Here is a 17,313-nt window from a genome sequence, read left to right on the forward strand (position 1 = left end):
TCATCAGAAATAAGGACATTAAAAGGAGGTAGGTTAGAAGATATTGTGTTCAGTTCTGGATATATTGAGTTTGAAAATTTAAAAACCTCTAGTTGGATATGAGTCCATGTAAGCAGCTGGTGATAAAGGCATGATAAAGGCATAAGTGGTACAGTGAATAAAGTGCTGCACCTGAGTCAGGAAGATTCATCTTCCCGAGTTCAAATCTGACCTCAGACACTTCCTAGTTGTGTGACTCTGGGCAAATCACCTAACCCAGATTGCCTCAGTTTCCTCATCTGTAAAATGAGCCGGAGAAGGAAATGGCAAAGCCGCTCCAGTATCTTTGCTAAGAAAACATTAAATGGAGTCAAGAAAAGTTGAACATAATTGAAATGACTAAACAACAATAAACATTCAGTTGGTGATAAAAGAATAGAGTTTAGGTAAGAGAGTAGCCCTGCATATATGGCTAAGAGAGTCATCTCTGTAGAGATGATATAGGCAGAAATTGCAAAGACACATATGTAGGCACAGCCTAAAGAAAAGATTTCTAAAAATCTGAACTACTCAAAAGTGGAAGGGTTAACTTTGGGAAGAATGTCTTTCCTTCCTAAGCAGAAGCTGGATGAGTGCTTGTCAGGAATGCTGTAGTGAAGATTTTAGTTCAATTATGGATTGGTCCAGATCGCCATTATAGTTCTTTCCAACTCTGAAATTTTGTGTCTAACTGAATTTCACATCATTCATCATTAAAAACAGAACAAACTGAAACCAACCTCAGATTCAACTAGTCTTGTTAAATTATTTTTATTTGGATTCATTATTAATATACATGTTCACATGCTGTTACTAATATATGTTCATATTAATATATTATATATTTGCATATTTGCAGACATATATACTAATATATATACATTTATATTTATTTATTTATAAGGGACTTGTATATAATTATAAAAGACTATAGATGCACATATATGAAGAGGAAATATGTATAACTATAAGGGATTATATTTATATAACTCGATCATTTTTGTAACATACTTCATATGCATCGTCTCATTTGGTTTCTATAATATTACTAGGAGAATGATTCTCAAATGTTATAACCTCCATTTTGCAGGTAAAGAAATAGCCACAGTGCAGTTAAGTGACTTGTACAAGATTACACTATTAAAGGCAGATTATATTTTCAAACCCAACTTTGCTGACTGCATAGCTAATACTGTTTTCTCACGTGTCTCAATGAGATTCATAGAATGAGCTGGTTCATAGGATGAACTGATTCACAGAATGTTAAAATTGAAAGAACCAAAGAAATCATCTAGTTAAACCTCCACATCTGACAGATGAGGAAACTGAGGGTCGGAGAGGGGAGGTGATGATCCAAAATCCCAAGGCTGGTAAGTAGTAGAGGCAGGACTACAGCTCATTCCTGCTGACATGTTTAGCTTCCCCACTATATCACATTGCTCCTTTTGTCTCAGTCCAAACCCAGAACAGATAGGGGTTTTAAGTCAGATTTTAATAGAAAAGAGAGTATATAAGGAAACTGACTTGAAGGATGGCTACTGAAAGTGAAAATCCTTAGCAGCATACAACACACACACACACACACATACACATACACACACACACACACACACACACACACACACACACACACACCGTCTCTAAGCACCGAATCAATTGATCATCAGCAAACTTGGATGAGCCTGTTTGTTCACTCTAATGGAATGGTATAAGCAAACCAGTCCCACTGATACCTAATTTACTAAAAAATAGAGTTTTGTTTTGCTTTTTTTTTGGAATAACTACACTCACTCCCTTCTTTATCTACCTTGCTAGGAAATTGGAAGTTGCTACAACACTATGTAATAGGAGGAACCTTGCATTGTAAATCCACACACTTGGGTTGTAATCTCAGCTTTGCCACTAATTGTAAATCCTTGTGATCTTATATCTCGTTGGGTCTGTTTCCTCATTTATAAAATGATAGGATTAGATTAGATGATTTTAAAGCTTGCTCTTACCCTCTGGTTTTATGATTTCCTTCCTCTCGTGACTTCTCTCTGACCCAGTTTCCCAAGTTTGAGCTATACTGTCTATTGCCCCTACCAACAAGACCAGTGTCTTGAGGTGCTATTTTGGCCAAGGTGTGGTTGCTACACGTATTTCTGACAGGTCCCCTTTCTAGGAACTCAGAGATTTACACAAAGAAGTAGACAGGTTAATGAGGCTTAAAAAAATCAACTGGTTTTATCTGGACAAATTTTAACTCATACAGGAAAGATGCTTAACTTGAGCAACTTAGGGGAGGGTGAAGCATGAGGAAGAAGTAAAGGTTCAGACAGGGTAGGGTCAACAGCATCACAATCTTCAGAGAGACAAAGATACACTTGGATCTCCAAAGGGACAGGATACTTCCGTGTCTTAGCCAAGGGTATGTGTCTTAAGGAATGGGGGAAGGGGAGAAAATGTTTTTTGTTTGTTTGTTTGTTTGTTTTTTGTTGTTGTTGTTGTTGAGGCAATTGGGGTTAAGTGACTTGCCCAGGGTAAAACAGCCAGGAAATATTAAGTGTCTGAGACTAGATTCAACCCAGGTCCTCCTGGCTTCAGAACTGGTGCTCTACCCATCATTACCAGGGGGAGAAAGTCTTAAGGGAGATGGTGGGAGGGAACGGAGCAGAGAATTTTCTGATTATTGCCCTTGTTCCAAGTCCTTCCCACTTTCCCCACTGCCATGCAGGTACACATAACAAAATGATTCAGACATACATGCTAAAGAGGGGCAGGTTATGCGCAGGGCCACTTCTGGTGTTATAGGCAGGCAGGTACCAATTAGTGAGGAAGATTCAAGTTTCCAATAAGAAGTTTTCAGAGAAAGGACCGAGTGGGGAGTGTGCCTAGAGCAGGGGTAGTCTGTCACAAGCAAAGCTAAACTCAAGAAAGTAAAATCTTCAGGCTTTTGCATATACAAAATCCCTTTTCTCAATAATTCAGTGAAGACAAGTTTACAGTTTTGCAAAAGGATCTGTTATAGGCAACTAAACAAATGAACCAAAACTGGAAAGGAAGAAAGAAACAGGAAAGAAAAAATTGCAAAAATAGAGGAGTGAAGAGGTGTTTACAGAATATACAATCCTTAACTAAAAGCAGGCAGTAGGCTGCTTTGGCTAGAACTCTATCAGTCCCCATATATATATATTTTTTACCTTCACCTTGTCCAAGAAGGTTTTTTTTTTTTTTTGGGGGGGGGGGGGATGGAGAGGGGAGGAGGTCTCTGGGTTCCTAAAAGTTCCAGAAAATCCCATTAATGAAAAGTTCCTTCATCTGTTGTTCTAAGTTAAAATCCAGGTCTTTTCTCACCAATGGCCATATGGCTCTGATTCCTTGCATCCTCTTTCTTTGGAGCCTCTCTGTATGTCTTGTGGTTTCACCAATCATCAGTCACAAGCATTTTCACCATCATCATCAATTACCCCACAATTGTATGATTCAGGACATGTGACTTTGACTAAACCTCTTAATTTCTCTAGGTCTCAATTTAACCATCTTTAAAATGATAGATTAAAACTAGATGACTTCTAAGGTCCTCTAAATCTATGATACCTAAATCACATCTCCTCCTCCAGGTACTGAAGACTTCTGTCTCTTCCCGTTTCAAATTTCTAAATTCTAAGAATCATAAAATCTTAGGATGTCAGATTTGGAAGATAGATCATTTAATCCACATCCTCATTTGATAGTGAGACCACCTACTGAGTTTCTAATTTTTATGACTCTAATTCTTAGGTCATTTATTTTTTTTTAATAATAGCTTTTTATTTTTCAAAATGCATGCAAAGATAGTTTTCAACATTTACTCTCCCTCCTTCTCTTCCTACTCCCCTCTCCCCTAAACAGCAAGTAATCCAATATATGTTAAACATGTGCAATACTTCTAAACATATTTCCACATTTATCATGTCTTATCTCATTTATTAAAAAAATATTTAATTGATCATCTGGTTCTTGCCCCATCCTGTGGCTGGTAAATTCCTACCTTTTGTTCTTTCTGAGTCCATGAGTTACAAAGGTCAGATTACAAGCATTCTCAACATATGCTTGGATTCCTCTCTCAGGAATGAATGTGTCTGATCTCTTAGTCATGAGGAGTTGGGTTTTCCCTTTCCAGAATGGGCTTCTTAAGTACCAGGCCCCCATAGGAACCAATAGGTTTGTTCCAAAGGATGAAAAAATTCCAAGCAGATTTTTTACAAGGCCTGAACCTTAGAGATTCATAAATTCCAAAGGACCTGAGCTTGCAGGGACTCCAGAATCAGAAGAATGATCACCTGAATGTGTCTTATTTCCCAACATCTTAGATGAGATTACATCACTATCAAAAAAGTTCAAGTTCAATATAACTCAATGAAAAGATCTAATAACACAGATATTTTAGCTAAGGACCCCCACCTCCACCTGCTGCTCATACCTCCAGTTCCTCAGAATTTATAATGAAAAGCCATGGAAGTTGTTCCTATTCTGACACCATTACAGAGCCTGGGAAATTGGGTCTCCCACTTCCTGGTTTGCAAATTCCTATCTGTTATTACTCTTATCTCTGAGAATCAGACTTCTTATCTGCTAAAGCAAAATACTTTTCCTTTGCCACATTTCCTGAGGTCTCACCCCTGTCCTCTAAAATCCATATGTACCTCTTCCTATTTTATTATGGCCATTGAGACCTTGCACCTACTTTTTACAATCTTTCCTTGATTCCTGCTTCCTCTCATATTCTTTCCATCTTCTGTTGCTCAGTGAAACCTGGCTCTGTTCTGAAGACTTTACATTTCTGCCCACCCCCTCCAAGGTTCAGCCCCTTCTCTCATGTCTCCTGATACAATCAGGAAGAAGTTTGACTGACCCTCCATCACTACTGTAAGAAGCCTTCGTTCTGCTATCATCACTTTGCACTTTCTTTCTTTGAGATTCATTACATTTATCTATGTTACCATCAAGATCCTTGTTCTCATGAACTAACAGGAATCAGTCTGTGGTTCATAGTGCTCTTTATTCTCTAGGCATTCTCTCATATTTCAGAACTTCAATGTACATGTTAAAGTTGCTTTGTACCTCCAATTCAGCAAAAACCTGTCTCAATTTCCATGACCTATCTATCTATCTAATTTTTTTTTGTTGTTGTTGAGGCAATTGGGGTCAAGTGACTTGCCCAGGGTCACACAGCTAGTTAGTGTGTCTGAGGCCATATTTGAACTCAGGTCCTCCTGACGTCAGGGCTGATGCTCTATCCATTGTGCCACCCAGCTGCTTTGAACTATATTTTAAAAAAATAAATTTTATTGAGACATTTTATTTTTATATTACCTAAATTCACCCTTATGTCCTTCTTCTCACTTAGTGAAGAATAATTTTTGAAAGAAAAAAATTAGATTAACCAAACCAATCACTACATTGAAAATATATATGTTTTCTGCAAATCTGAAAATATTTTCAAACTTACATACCCATAGACTCCCTCACTTTTGCAAAGGCATGGGTAGAGATTCTTCTTACATTTCTTTTGAGGGGCTGTGCTTGTTCTTTGTAATTTTGCAATACTCATTTTTTATTATTTTGAAGTGGTGCTGCTTCCCTTTACATCAGTTAGATCATTATATACATTATTTTCTTGGCTCTGCTTTTTTTTCTTTTTTCATTTCATGTAATTATTTCCATGTTTCTTTATATTCATTATATCATTGTTTTGTATAGTGTAGTGATATTCCATTATATTCATACACTACAATTTTACTATTCTGCAATCAATGAGCATCTACTTTGTTTCAAGTTCTTTGCTATGAAAAGTATTGCTATAAATAATTTTGTATATTTAGGATGTGTTATTGATCTTCCGGAATATATGCCTAATGGCTGGATCTTTAGGTCAAAGAATAGAAACATTTTTATCATTTTCTTTGTAGATTTTCACATTGCTTTTTTATAATAGTTCAGCATCTCAATCAATAATGCTATTTAACCCATCTTTCCATGTAGCCTCTTCAACATTGACTATTCCCATCTATTGTCATTTTTGCTAGGTGCGAGGTTTGATCTCAGACCTGTTTTCACTTATTTTCTTCTGATTATTATTAATTTGGAACATGCTTTCATATGGTTATTTCATATGTTTGTAATTCTTTTCTTTTCTGAGATCTGTTTGATCATATTCTATAACACTTGTATACTAGGGATTAGCTTTATATTTCAATTCACTTCAGTCTCTCCTATCAGTGGCCATACCTTAGATCTTTCCAGTATCTGGGATACTACTACCTCTATGACTTTGCTGAACCCCAATTCCCCCCAGCCCGCCTTTTCTCTTTCTTTCTCTCTCTCTTTCTCTCATTATCTGTCTGTCTGTCTTTCTCTCCTTCCCCTTCCTCCTTTTTGTAGTTTACCCAAGATTTTTACTTCCTCTGCCTCTCTGTTCTCCCAATCCAGCCCTTTTCTAGCCCTATTTTTTTTCTTATGAACAAATGAGGTTAGAGTTTCTCTCTGCTTTCATAGTTTGGCTATAGTTGGAAGTTCCATCTTCTCTCTTTTAGCTTAGATTTCAGGAAAGCATTAGATTGTTGATGGTGGTGGGGTATTCCTTTACACATTTTTCTTTCCATTAAAAGAAGAGGAGCACATCTGTTTTCAGAGTTTTAACTGGAGATATGGTATGAGAAAGAGGCTTCTTCCCCACTCCCCCAAAGGTGAATCTTTACCCTCAGAAGATAAATTCTTTTGGAAGAACAACTAGGTAGCTAAGTAGAGCTTTTAGTCTGTCTCTGAAACTACTTCCTCAGGTTGAAATTATCTGTCATTAACCTAAGTCTCTAACTGACTAAAGGTTAGAAAGCCTTTATTACTTCTAACTCCATTTTGAAGATCTATACTTTTAAATCCATATCAGGAGACTCTGTCAAAGATTCTCCCAGATCAGTAAAGGTTAGAGACGCTTGGATGTCCCCTCCCACCAAGATCCTTTAGTCACCCATATAAATGCTTCCACTTCTCATAATTTAAACTTCTAACCTCACTATTCTACAGAAATTTTTCTTCTTATTTATTTTTTAATTTTTTTAATAATTCTTTTTTATTTTTAAAATACACAAAAAGATAGTATTCAAGATTCACCCTTGAAAAACCTTGTGTTTCAAATTTTTCTCTCTTGTTTTCCTCTTCTAGACAGCAAGTAATCCAGTATAGGTTAAACATGTACAATTTTTCTAAACATATTTCCACATTCATCATATTGCACAAGAAAAATCAGATCAAAAAGGAAAAAAAATATGAGAAAGAAAACAAAAAGCAAGCAAACAACAACAGAAAAAGGTAAAAATATTATGTTGTGATCCACATTCAGTTCCCATAGTCCTCTTTCTGGATGCGGTTGGCTCTTACAACCATAAGTCTATATTGGAATTGGTCTAAATTATCTCATTGCTGAAGAGTCCATCAGAGTTGCTTATCATATAATCTTGTTATTGTGTACAATGTTTTCTTGGTTCTACTCATTTCACTTATCATCAGTGCATGTAAGTCTCCCCAGTCCTCTCTGAAATCATTCTGCTGGACATTTCTTACAGAACAATAATATTACATTACATTCATATACATAACTTATTCAACCATTCCCCAACTGATGAGCATCCACTCAGTTTCTAGTGCCTTGTCATTACAAAAAGGGCTATTACAAACTTTTTTTGCACATATCGATCCTTTTCCCTTTTTTAATGATTTCTCTGGTATACAGACCCAGTAGAGTCACTGCTGGATCAAAGGGTATGCCAATTTGATAGCTCTTGGATATAGTTCCAAATTGCTCTCCAGAATAGTTGGATCATTTCACAACTCCACTAACAATATATTAGGATCCCAGTTTTTCCCCATCCCCTCCAACATTTATCATTATCTTTTCTAATCACATTAACCAATCTGAAAGATGTGTGGTGGTATCTCAGATTTGTCTTAATTTGCATTTAATCAATAATGATTTTTTATGACTAGAAATGGTTTTAATTTCTTTGTCTGAAAATTGTCTTCATATCCTTTGTACATTTATCAATTGGAGAATGGCTTGTATTCTTATACATTTGATTCTATTACCTATATATTTTAGAAATGAGGCCTTTATCAAAAGCTTTGGTTGCAAATTCCCACCCCCCCCATTTTTTGCTTCCCTTCTAATCTTGGCTGCATTGATTTTGTTTGTACATAACCTTTTTCAGAGCACCAGCCCTGAAGTCAGGAGGACCTGAGTTCAAATCCAGCCTCAGACACTTAACAATTCCTGGTTGTGTGACCATGGGCAAGTCACTTAACCCCAACTGCCACAGCAAAAAACAAAAAAGAAGAAGAGAAAATAATAAAAATTATCCATTCTGCAAGAAATTTCTCTTTTCAAGGTAATCAATTATCTTTTAACTATTAAATCCAAAGACTACTTCCTAGTCATTTTTATTTTACCTCTCTAAAACTCTTGAATAACCCTTCCTTCTGCATACATTCTTTTCCTTTGGTTTCTATGACATTGTTCTCTCTTAAGTCTAATTCTACATATCTGAGTGTACCTTTTCAGTTCCTTTTGCTTGATTCATCATCCATTTTCCTGGTTGTGGGTGTCTCTCAATGCTTTGTTTTTTGTCTTCTTCACTTCCTGATTCAAATCATCTCCCTTGATGATTTCATCACCACCACCCCTCCATGGGATCATTTATCAAATTTATGCAGATGATTCTCAAATTCACAATTGGTTCTCCTGAACTCCAGTCCCATGCTACCAAATGACAAATGAACATTTCAACCTGAACTTCCCATCAGTTTTTCTTATTCAACGTGTCCAAAATAAAATGCACTATCTTTTCCTGTACATCAGTACTTTTCCCAAATTTCCTTGTCAATTTCTTATGTCAAGTCAGCAAGTAATTATTAAGTATTTATAATGTGAAAGGAACTTTGCTAAGTGCCAGAGATACAAATATTAGTAAAAAGCCGGTCTCTGCCCTCAATGAGCTTAGAGTTGAATGGGAGAACAACCACATAAAAAGAATATATAAAAAAGAGAAAGAAATAAGACTGTACCCATTCAGGAGTATAGTGGTAAAGTCCAGAGAATCAGAAGTAAAAGCAGGAGGAATGACTGAATTGGGTCCTTTTTCAAGATGGAGGTACAGAAGGAACTCCCAAAAGAACTTTTTTATTCTTAACCTTAATTCACACTTTCCCCCACCATCTAGATTCAGGGTTGCCAAATCTTGCCTTTCTACCTACCTTCACAACATTTTTAGAATCTTTATACTTTCTACTCATAAAGCTAGCAACCTAATTTGGGCTCTCATTATCCCTTATTCTGACTATAGTGATAGCATACTATTTAGTCTTTCTCCTTCCAGTCTCTCTTTTCTAATTCATTTTACACTCAACTAAAACATGTTCCTAAAGTATGGGACTGATATCATTATTTCCCTGCTCAAAGGCCTCAGTGACTCCTTATTGATATTAGAATAAAATATAGAGTTCTTATCCTGGCATTTAAGGGCCCTAAACTATTTTACTCCAACCTACCTTTTAAAATTTGTTACATTGTTCTTTTCATGCATTCTATAGTCAATATAACTTGACATCCCATCTCTTGTCTTAGTGCCTTTGTACAAGTTTTTCCCCATGTATGAAATGCACTCCTTCTTTCTTTCTACTTTTCAGAATCTTTATCTTCCTTCAAGACAGAACTAATTTCACTTTTTCTTTGAGACCTTGCTTGATCTCCTGGTAGTTAATTCTCCCTCAAATTAAATTGTATTTATTCATCTGGATTCAAGTTGCCTCCCCCTTCCACCATCAGAATGTAAATTCCTTTAGAGTAAAGATAGCAGTTAATCCTTCTATATTGGTGAGTTAGGAGCAACTTCTCATACCCCCCACCCCCCAATCTGGAAAATTCATGTAAAAATTTCTGATTCTCTGTACTAGAGAACAGGTTTGAATTTTTTTCTTTTTTTTTTTTTATTTACAGTATTTACTGTATTTTTACATGACCTTATTGTAAAATTTAGGTTAAGTATTTTATTAAAAAAACTTGTGTTGTCTGCTGGCCTTTGAGTGTCACCTGCAGTTTCTGCAAAATTCCCCCAAAAAGTCCCACTTACATTCGTATGTCAATCCATAATATATGGAAACCGCAATAGGGAAAGTCACAAAATGGAAGAGATAACTATTTCATTCTTATCTATGTCTCTCTAGCATGCCCTTTTGTCTCTTCCTCATAGTTAGCATTTCATAAATGTCTGGTGAAGGGAATTGCATGCTGAGGATTCTGGAAGGGTAGTAGAATTTAAAGTTGGAAGGTTCTTGGGAGATCATCTAATCAAATTACTTAATTTTCACATCTCTTTGACTCATTTTGGGACAGTTAGATAATACACTGGATCTAGAGCACTAGTCTTGGATTCAATAAAATTCATCTTCCTGAGTTCAAATCTGGCCTCAGACACTTTCTGTGTGACCCTCAATAAGTCCCTTACTCCCATTTAATGGGAAGTATTTTATGAGGAAAATAAATGTAGCTCATCTGCAAAATGAGCTAGAAAAGGAAATGGTAATTCACTCCAATATTTTTGCCAAGAAAATCTCAAATGGGGCCATGGAAATCTGAACACCATTGAAATACCTGAACATTAACAATATGACCCAAGTAAGGCAAGAACTATCTATTTCTCCACTTCCTATTTCATATGATAGAGGTCAAAGTTGTATAATGAAGACAGAAGCAAAGGAGGCCATTTAAAGGCTTTTGTCCTGAAAGCGGTTGCTTGTAAATTATAGCTGTGTGGGTAAACATTTAGGATTTCTCTGATCTATTGACTCTCCCTCCTCTCAGAAGGTAAAAGGCAGATGACAGAGCCAAGGAGGTTTTAAGACATTAAATGAATTAAAAAGGATTTATCCCTCACTTGACAGATAAGGAAACAGAAGTCTAGGGGCTTAAAAGATGTTCCAGATCCATGACTGTAAGAAACAAAGGTGGGCTTTGAACTAACATTCTCTTATCTGAAATCCAGGTCTCCTGGAAGCATATTTGTGAAACACTTGTAACTTTTCCCTTCCTGACTGTTTTTAATCCCATCTGGTCCCTCCCCTCCCACCCAACACACCCTGTCTACTATTGCTGTTAAACAGTTAAAAGCTTAGAAAATCTTTCAAGATCTCTGTGCTTATTTTAGGGACAGGAGGATTCTGAGCAAGCTGGAAGGAGGGATGGAGCCAATATGGCAGAGAAAAGGCAAGATTAAGCTGAGGCTGTAAATAGTTTTCTTCCACCATGATCCAAATAAGTGGAGAAACTAGAAAGGTAGGGGCTGTCAAATGGATGGATCCCTGGTAACACAGAATTGCAGGACTGGAACTGGAAGAGATTCTAAGGATCATCTTGTCCCATCTCACCATTTTATACGGAACTTGTAAACCTAGAGGAAATTACAGCAGACTGAGGTTAAAAGGCCCAGATAGCACTCTACTCTCAACTTTTTTTCAAACTCTTATTTTCTGATTAAAAAAAAAATACCCCCATTTCCTTAGCCAACCTTGCTGTAGACACAGCAGCCAACAAGAATCCTAACGTAGTTTTTTTTTTTTTTTTTTCCACTGCTTTTTTCTTCAGTGTGCTTGCTTGGGGAGAGTGGGGGGGACAGAAGTATGAGGATATGACTTTAACACAGAGTGCATATTATTGATTTTTTTTTTGGTGCTGTTGTTTACAATACCAGCATTTGGGGGAATATAACCTTAGCTCTGAGGGTGTGTTTGAACTAATTTTAATTGCTTTTCTTTCCAGAGCCCATTGTTAAATTTTCAGTGTGAGTATTTACATCCCCGAAATCAGTGATCTACAAATCAGGGCTCAATTTATTTTACTGTAGTTTAGACTTAATAAAGTGTTAATAATGCTAATTAAACCTAAAAGTCTGTGTGCATATATTTTTCCTCCAGAGACCAGTTTTAAACATTTATCAGCACACCTCGGGTTTGCTCTATAAACATTGTCTGAGCTCAGCAGCAGTTCAATATAAGGCTCAAGCAATGAAGTTGTCACCAGATTGGTTGCCCAGTGACTGGGCTAATAATAATCATAATGTTAATGATAATAATAATAACTAGCATTGATATAGCACTTTTAGAGTTAACCATTGCAAAGTGCTTTAAATCCATGATATCATTTGAGCCTCACAATACCCTGCCTACTCCCTTTCCATACATTGTGAACCTTCTTTTGTGACTAGGAAAAACTGGGAAGCAAAGCCAGCCACAGAGGGACTTTGACAGTGTATTCAACAATTCATACCCACAAGTCTCCCTATGCTCTCTAAGGAAAGGAAGGAGGCAAATTAGTGTTTCTTCTGGCTCCAAAATTGATCATTACAAATACACCGCAACAGGATTTGTTTTCATGTTCTTTTAACTGACATTACTGTGGTCACTAAACATATTGATTTCCTACATCTGTTTACTTCATTCTGTATTAGGATGTGTTTTCCTTTAGAATGACTGTACATGACATACAGTTTCGAGAGATATGAATGCAGGAGCTTTCTTAGGCACATTAGAGATTAAATAAGCTATGGCAATATATGTGGGAAAATGTGTTCTAAGATCTCAGCAACTCAGAAACATGTTTCTGGATAGTAATCTGTAAATTGTGTGTGTGTGTGTGTGTATGTGTGTGTGTACAAATACAAATGTATGTAAAATGCATACACAGCCCACAATCCTGCTGAGTCTCCTCCCTGCTCTCACACAGCTCAGTGGGTCACACACAGGCACAGCATGGAGGCAGAAGACAGAAAAACAAGATTATAGATGTAATTTATGCACATCAATTGACCACAATATATTGGCACAATTTCCAGGCAGTGGACTGCCAGTAATGACTATAGTTTAAATACTCGACAAAGTGACAAAACCCATTAAGGGGTTTCTGTCCTGCTGAGTCGCCTGATTGTGCCCTCTTGCCTTCGCTCACTAGACTGCTCCTAGATGCAACTCAAAGGCGGAAGATTCTGAATCTGGAGATGTCTAGGGATCTCTCTGGGATTAGGGATCTTAAACCTGTCCTAGATCCCAGTTTGATTAACTCTTTCTTCATCAAGCCAGGAAGAAGTGTTCCAACCCGGTTATATTTGGGAATGATGGAGCGTGCGCATTCAGGGGATGGATTCTACCAAACTACTCTTGTTTCTGTTTGTCCTTCGTTCTTGAGAAAGACCAGGACATCAGGAAGGTGATGTCTTGACTTATAAGTGAATTGATTTGAAGTGAGGGAGGGCTGTGCAAAGTCACCTGCCTCACTTTCTCCTCCAGAGCCATTTGGGTCCAGTGGCCAGATACAAAATGGGATGACTAGAGATGGCCCTGGATGCAATGGAAGACCTTGGTCTTTTTTAAGACCTCTTTAAAAGGTCTCAGTTTGTGTAAGGCAATACCCATTTAGTAACTAAGGATAGATAAGAAATAAGGCAAAGAAAGGTCTCTTTTTACTTAATTAAAAAAAAAAAAGTTAATTTGAGAGGGGAAGAGCTTCAAGGTTTTTGACCAAAACAGAAACAATTGCTATTTACATTCACTTCGAGCTATCAGAACCCAAACTATGGTCTAGGGAGGCTTGGGCTGGAACCTATTGTTCGTCAATCAATGACAGCCAGAGTGATCTGGATTTAAGGAATGGTCCTTAAGGAAGAAATCTAACATATTAATCTGAAGAAATCAAATTACTTTGAGTTGGGCTTTGAAGAATGGATAGAATTTGGACAGATTTGGAGAAGAAAGAGCATTTTAGGCATTAAGATCAAGCATAAAATAAAGGGAAAGCATGACTAGAAAGTGGTGTTCTTGGGGAAAAAAAAAACTGATCTAGGAATTAGTGCAATTTAAACTCAACATGTTTACATATGTAAACAAAAACTCAAGGTGTGAATTGGATTTTTGGTTATAGTAAAGGAAGTAGTGTCCAGGATTAGGAAGGTGGTAGTTTTGCAACACTCTGCCCTGTCTAGACTCCATCTAGAATATTTTATCTGGACATCCCATTTGGAAGGTCACTGACAAACTGCCATCCAGAGGACAGTTGCCAATTAAGTACCTGGAGATCAAGGAACTAGTAATGTTTAATCTGGAGATGGGAAGCTTTAGGGGGTATTTGATCACTATACTTAAATATTAAGACATAGAAGAGAGTTTAAATTTGTTCTGCTCCACACCTCCTCCCCTGAGAATAGAAGTATAGAACTAGAAACGATGAGTGGAAGGCACAAAAATGTTTAATTTGCTATGAGAACACTTTTTAACAATTTGTATTTGTTCAGTTGTATCTGACGCTTTATAACTTCATTTAAGGTTTTCTTAGCAAAAATAGCAGAAAAATTTGCCATTTCCTTGTTCAGCTGATTTTACGGATGAGAAAACTGAGACAAGTTTCATTGACTTGCCCAGGGTCATATATAACTTAATATGTGTCTGATGCCACATTTGAACTCAGGTCTTCTTGACTTCATTACTATTACTCTATCTATTGTGCCATCTCAGTGTCTTTCTAATAACAAGAGCTAAAGCTAAATTACTGCTAAACTCTAGGACTTTATCTACACAAGAAAGGTAGTTCTTGGTCCGATGAAGTCCAGATTTCTCTTTTTCCTGATTTCCCAAGCAAATCTGGGAGGATTAACAGGGCTTCAGCGTATATGGACTTATCAGGGCCCTCAGTGCGTTCCCTGCTGAAGAAAAAGATGCAACCCAAAAGGTCACACCTGCAGCTAGCTGTCTCTCTGCCTCAGACACAATCTCTTAGAGCTTCTGCAGCTTCAGCCCCAGTTTAATGACATGGAAAGTAAGATGGCTCCAGCGAGGAATTGGGCTCTGCAAACTGGATTCTGCTGACAGCAACCTTCTCTCAGGTGGGCCTTGACAACAGCAATGTGGAGGCGGTGTCTGGGGGGAGCTATGCTTGGGAAAGCATTACCATAGTTGACAGGATACCTGAAGCAACTACTTATTGCTTAGCACTTTTTTTTTTTTTTGGTCCTCCTCCCACCTTCACACACCCTTGAGCATCAATCTTGACAATTACACCATCCTTCCTACCTTTAAAAAAAAAAAAAAAAAAAGGTGAGAACCACAACATATTTCCTGCTTAATTGTCACAGGGCTGAGCTGTTCTAGTCCATCCTCCTGCAAGATAATTAATTTACAATTTCCCCCACCTCCGCACTAGTAAGTGCAGCTAAGCTCTGGGGGGAAACCAATTAGAACTGACATAATCTCTTCCCCCTCCCAGCTTTATTTAATTATTATAGTTCTGATTTCAAGGATGACATACAATGATGATGGGTGACCCATCATCAGGTCACGTCCCATTAAGTGAGACCAGTCTATCAAGTTTGAGGCAGCTGATTGCTCAATAGTAATAACAGAAAGGGGAGAGAAATACAATTGTTTTGAAATAGATCTGCTGAGGAGTGATCACCTAATCATATAGATTCCTGAGGTTAGGATAATCTTGATAATTCACATTTACCTATCATTTTAAGCTTTACAAAGAACTTTAGTCACAACTATCCTACATGGTGGGGAAAGTGCAAGTATTATGCCCATTTTAAAGATGAGGAAACTGAAACTTGGAGAGATTAAGCCACCTGCCCAGGGTCATAAAGTTAACATTAGAGCTGGGTCTCATGAGGTCATACATTTAAAAGCTTAAGAAGAACTTAAGCTTCTCATTTTGAGGAAGAAAAAAAAGAACACAAGCTCACTGACTAAATCCCACTATGTTCCAGGGCTCAGCCTGAGGTTTTTTCAGTTTGTAGCTGAGTGGGATTTAGTTAGAAGGCTTGTGTTCAAATCTTACTTGCTACCTGTGTGACAAGTCACTTACAGATTAAGTGTGCTTTCTGCTCAGTCACCTACAAACTGAAAAAAACCTCTGTCTAAATCCTCAGAGTGGGATTTAGTCACTTAATTCTTTGGGCTCAAAATGAGAAGCTTAAGTCCTTTCCAGCTCTTAAGTCTACAACTTCAGGAGACCAAGCCCTCTACCTCTAAATCATTGATTAGGTAATGACTCTGGGAAGCAGCTGGTCCGGGAGAAGACAGTTTTTGTGGGGGAATCAGGAAGACTGAATTCAAATCCTACCTCAAATACTTATCAATTCTGAGACATTGGGAAAGTTTTAAACTGTTTCTCCCTTAATTTCCTCATCCCTAAAATGGGGATTAATTAATAGCACTTACTTCCTAGGCCTACCGTGGGAAGATAAAATGAAGTAATATTTTAAAACACTTTGCAAACCTTAAAGTACTACATAAATCTTAGTTATTATTATTCTTAGGTACCAAAGAAATTGGAGGCTCATAAACAACTGATTTAGATCTTAACATTCAGGAGCAATACTATCACCAAAGGAAAAAGGGGTGGATGGGACTGTCTTCCCTCCCCCCCCCCCCCCCATGCTTCTTTACTTGTGTTTTGGTGACACTTTTTTTCTCCAGAAGATTCCACTTTCTTTTCACTTTAATCAGATTCCCCTTTATGGGACTATTTGTTCTGTCTTTCTAAACTTAGTAGCTGGCTTCAACTAAGTTGAAGTGGCTGGCTCAAAGCCAAGTAACTGCTTGCTGACTGATTGATATATTATGTTAAGAATTCTTAATCTTTTTTTGTGTGCCACGGTCCACTCTGGCAGTCTGCTGAAACCTGTAGGATTCTTCTCCAAATAATGTTCTAAAATGCATAAAGCAAAATGCAAAGGATTACAAAGGAAACGGATTAGATTGAAATAGTTGTAAAAATATTTGTTAAAGATCGTGGACCTCAGGTTAAGAGTCCTGTATTACAGTACATATATACATGTACACACCCTAATAAAATTTTAGGTATGGGTCTGTCTATATCTTATATCCCTAGGTATTTATCCATCTCCATTTCCAGATCTAACTCACTTTTGTCCAGGGATGGTCAGAAGGTCCTTAGATCCCTGAGGTATGATAAAGGCATCTATGTGTCAGGTTTGAAAACTGTGGGAGAGGAAAGAAGGTGCCCCCACTCACCTTCTCTGCCCGTCTTCCAGACACAGTGAGTATTCTCTGGCAGCTGGCAACACTGTGAATAGAGCATTGGCTCTGGAAGAAGATCCGGACTCAAATTCTTCCTTAACAGTTGTTTAACAGATGTGTAACCCATGGAAAGCAACTTACCTCTGTCTTGCTTTCCCAAACTGTACAATGAGCATAATAATTGCCCCTACCTGGTGG

This window comes from Antechinus flavipes, chromosome 2 (genome assembly GCF_016432865.1).
Source record: "Antechinus flavipes isolate AdamAnt ecotype Samford, QLD, Australia chromosome 2, AdamAnt_v2, whole genome shotgun sequence".
Lineage (NCBI taxonomy): Eukaryota > Metazoa > Chordata > Mammalia > Dasyuromorphia > Dasyuridae > Antechinus > Antechinus flavipes.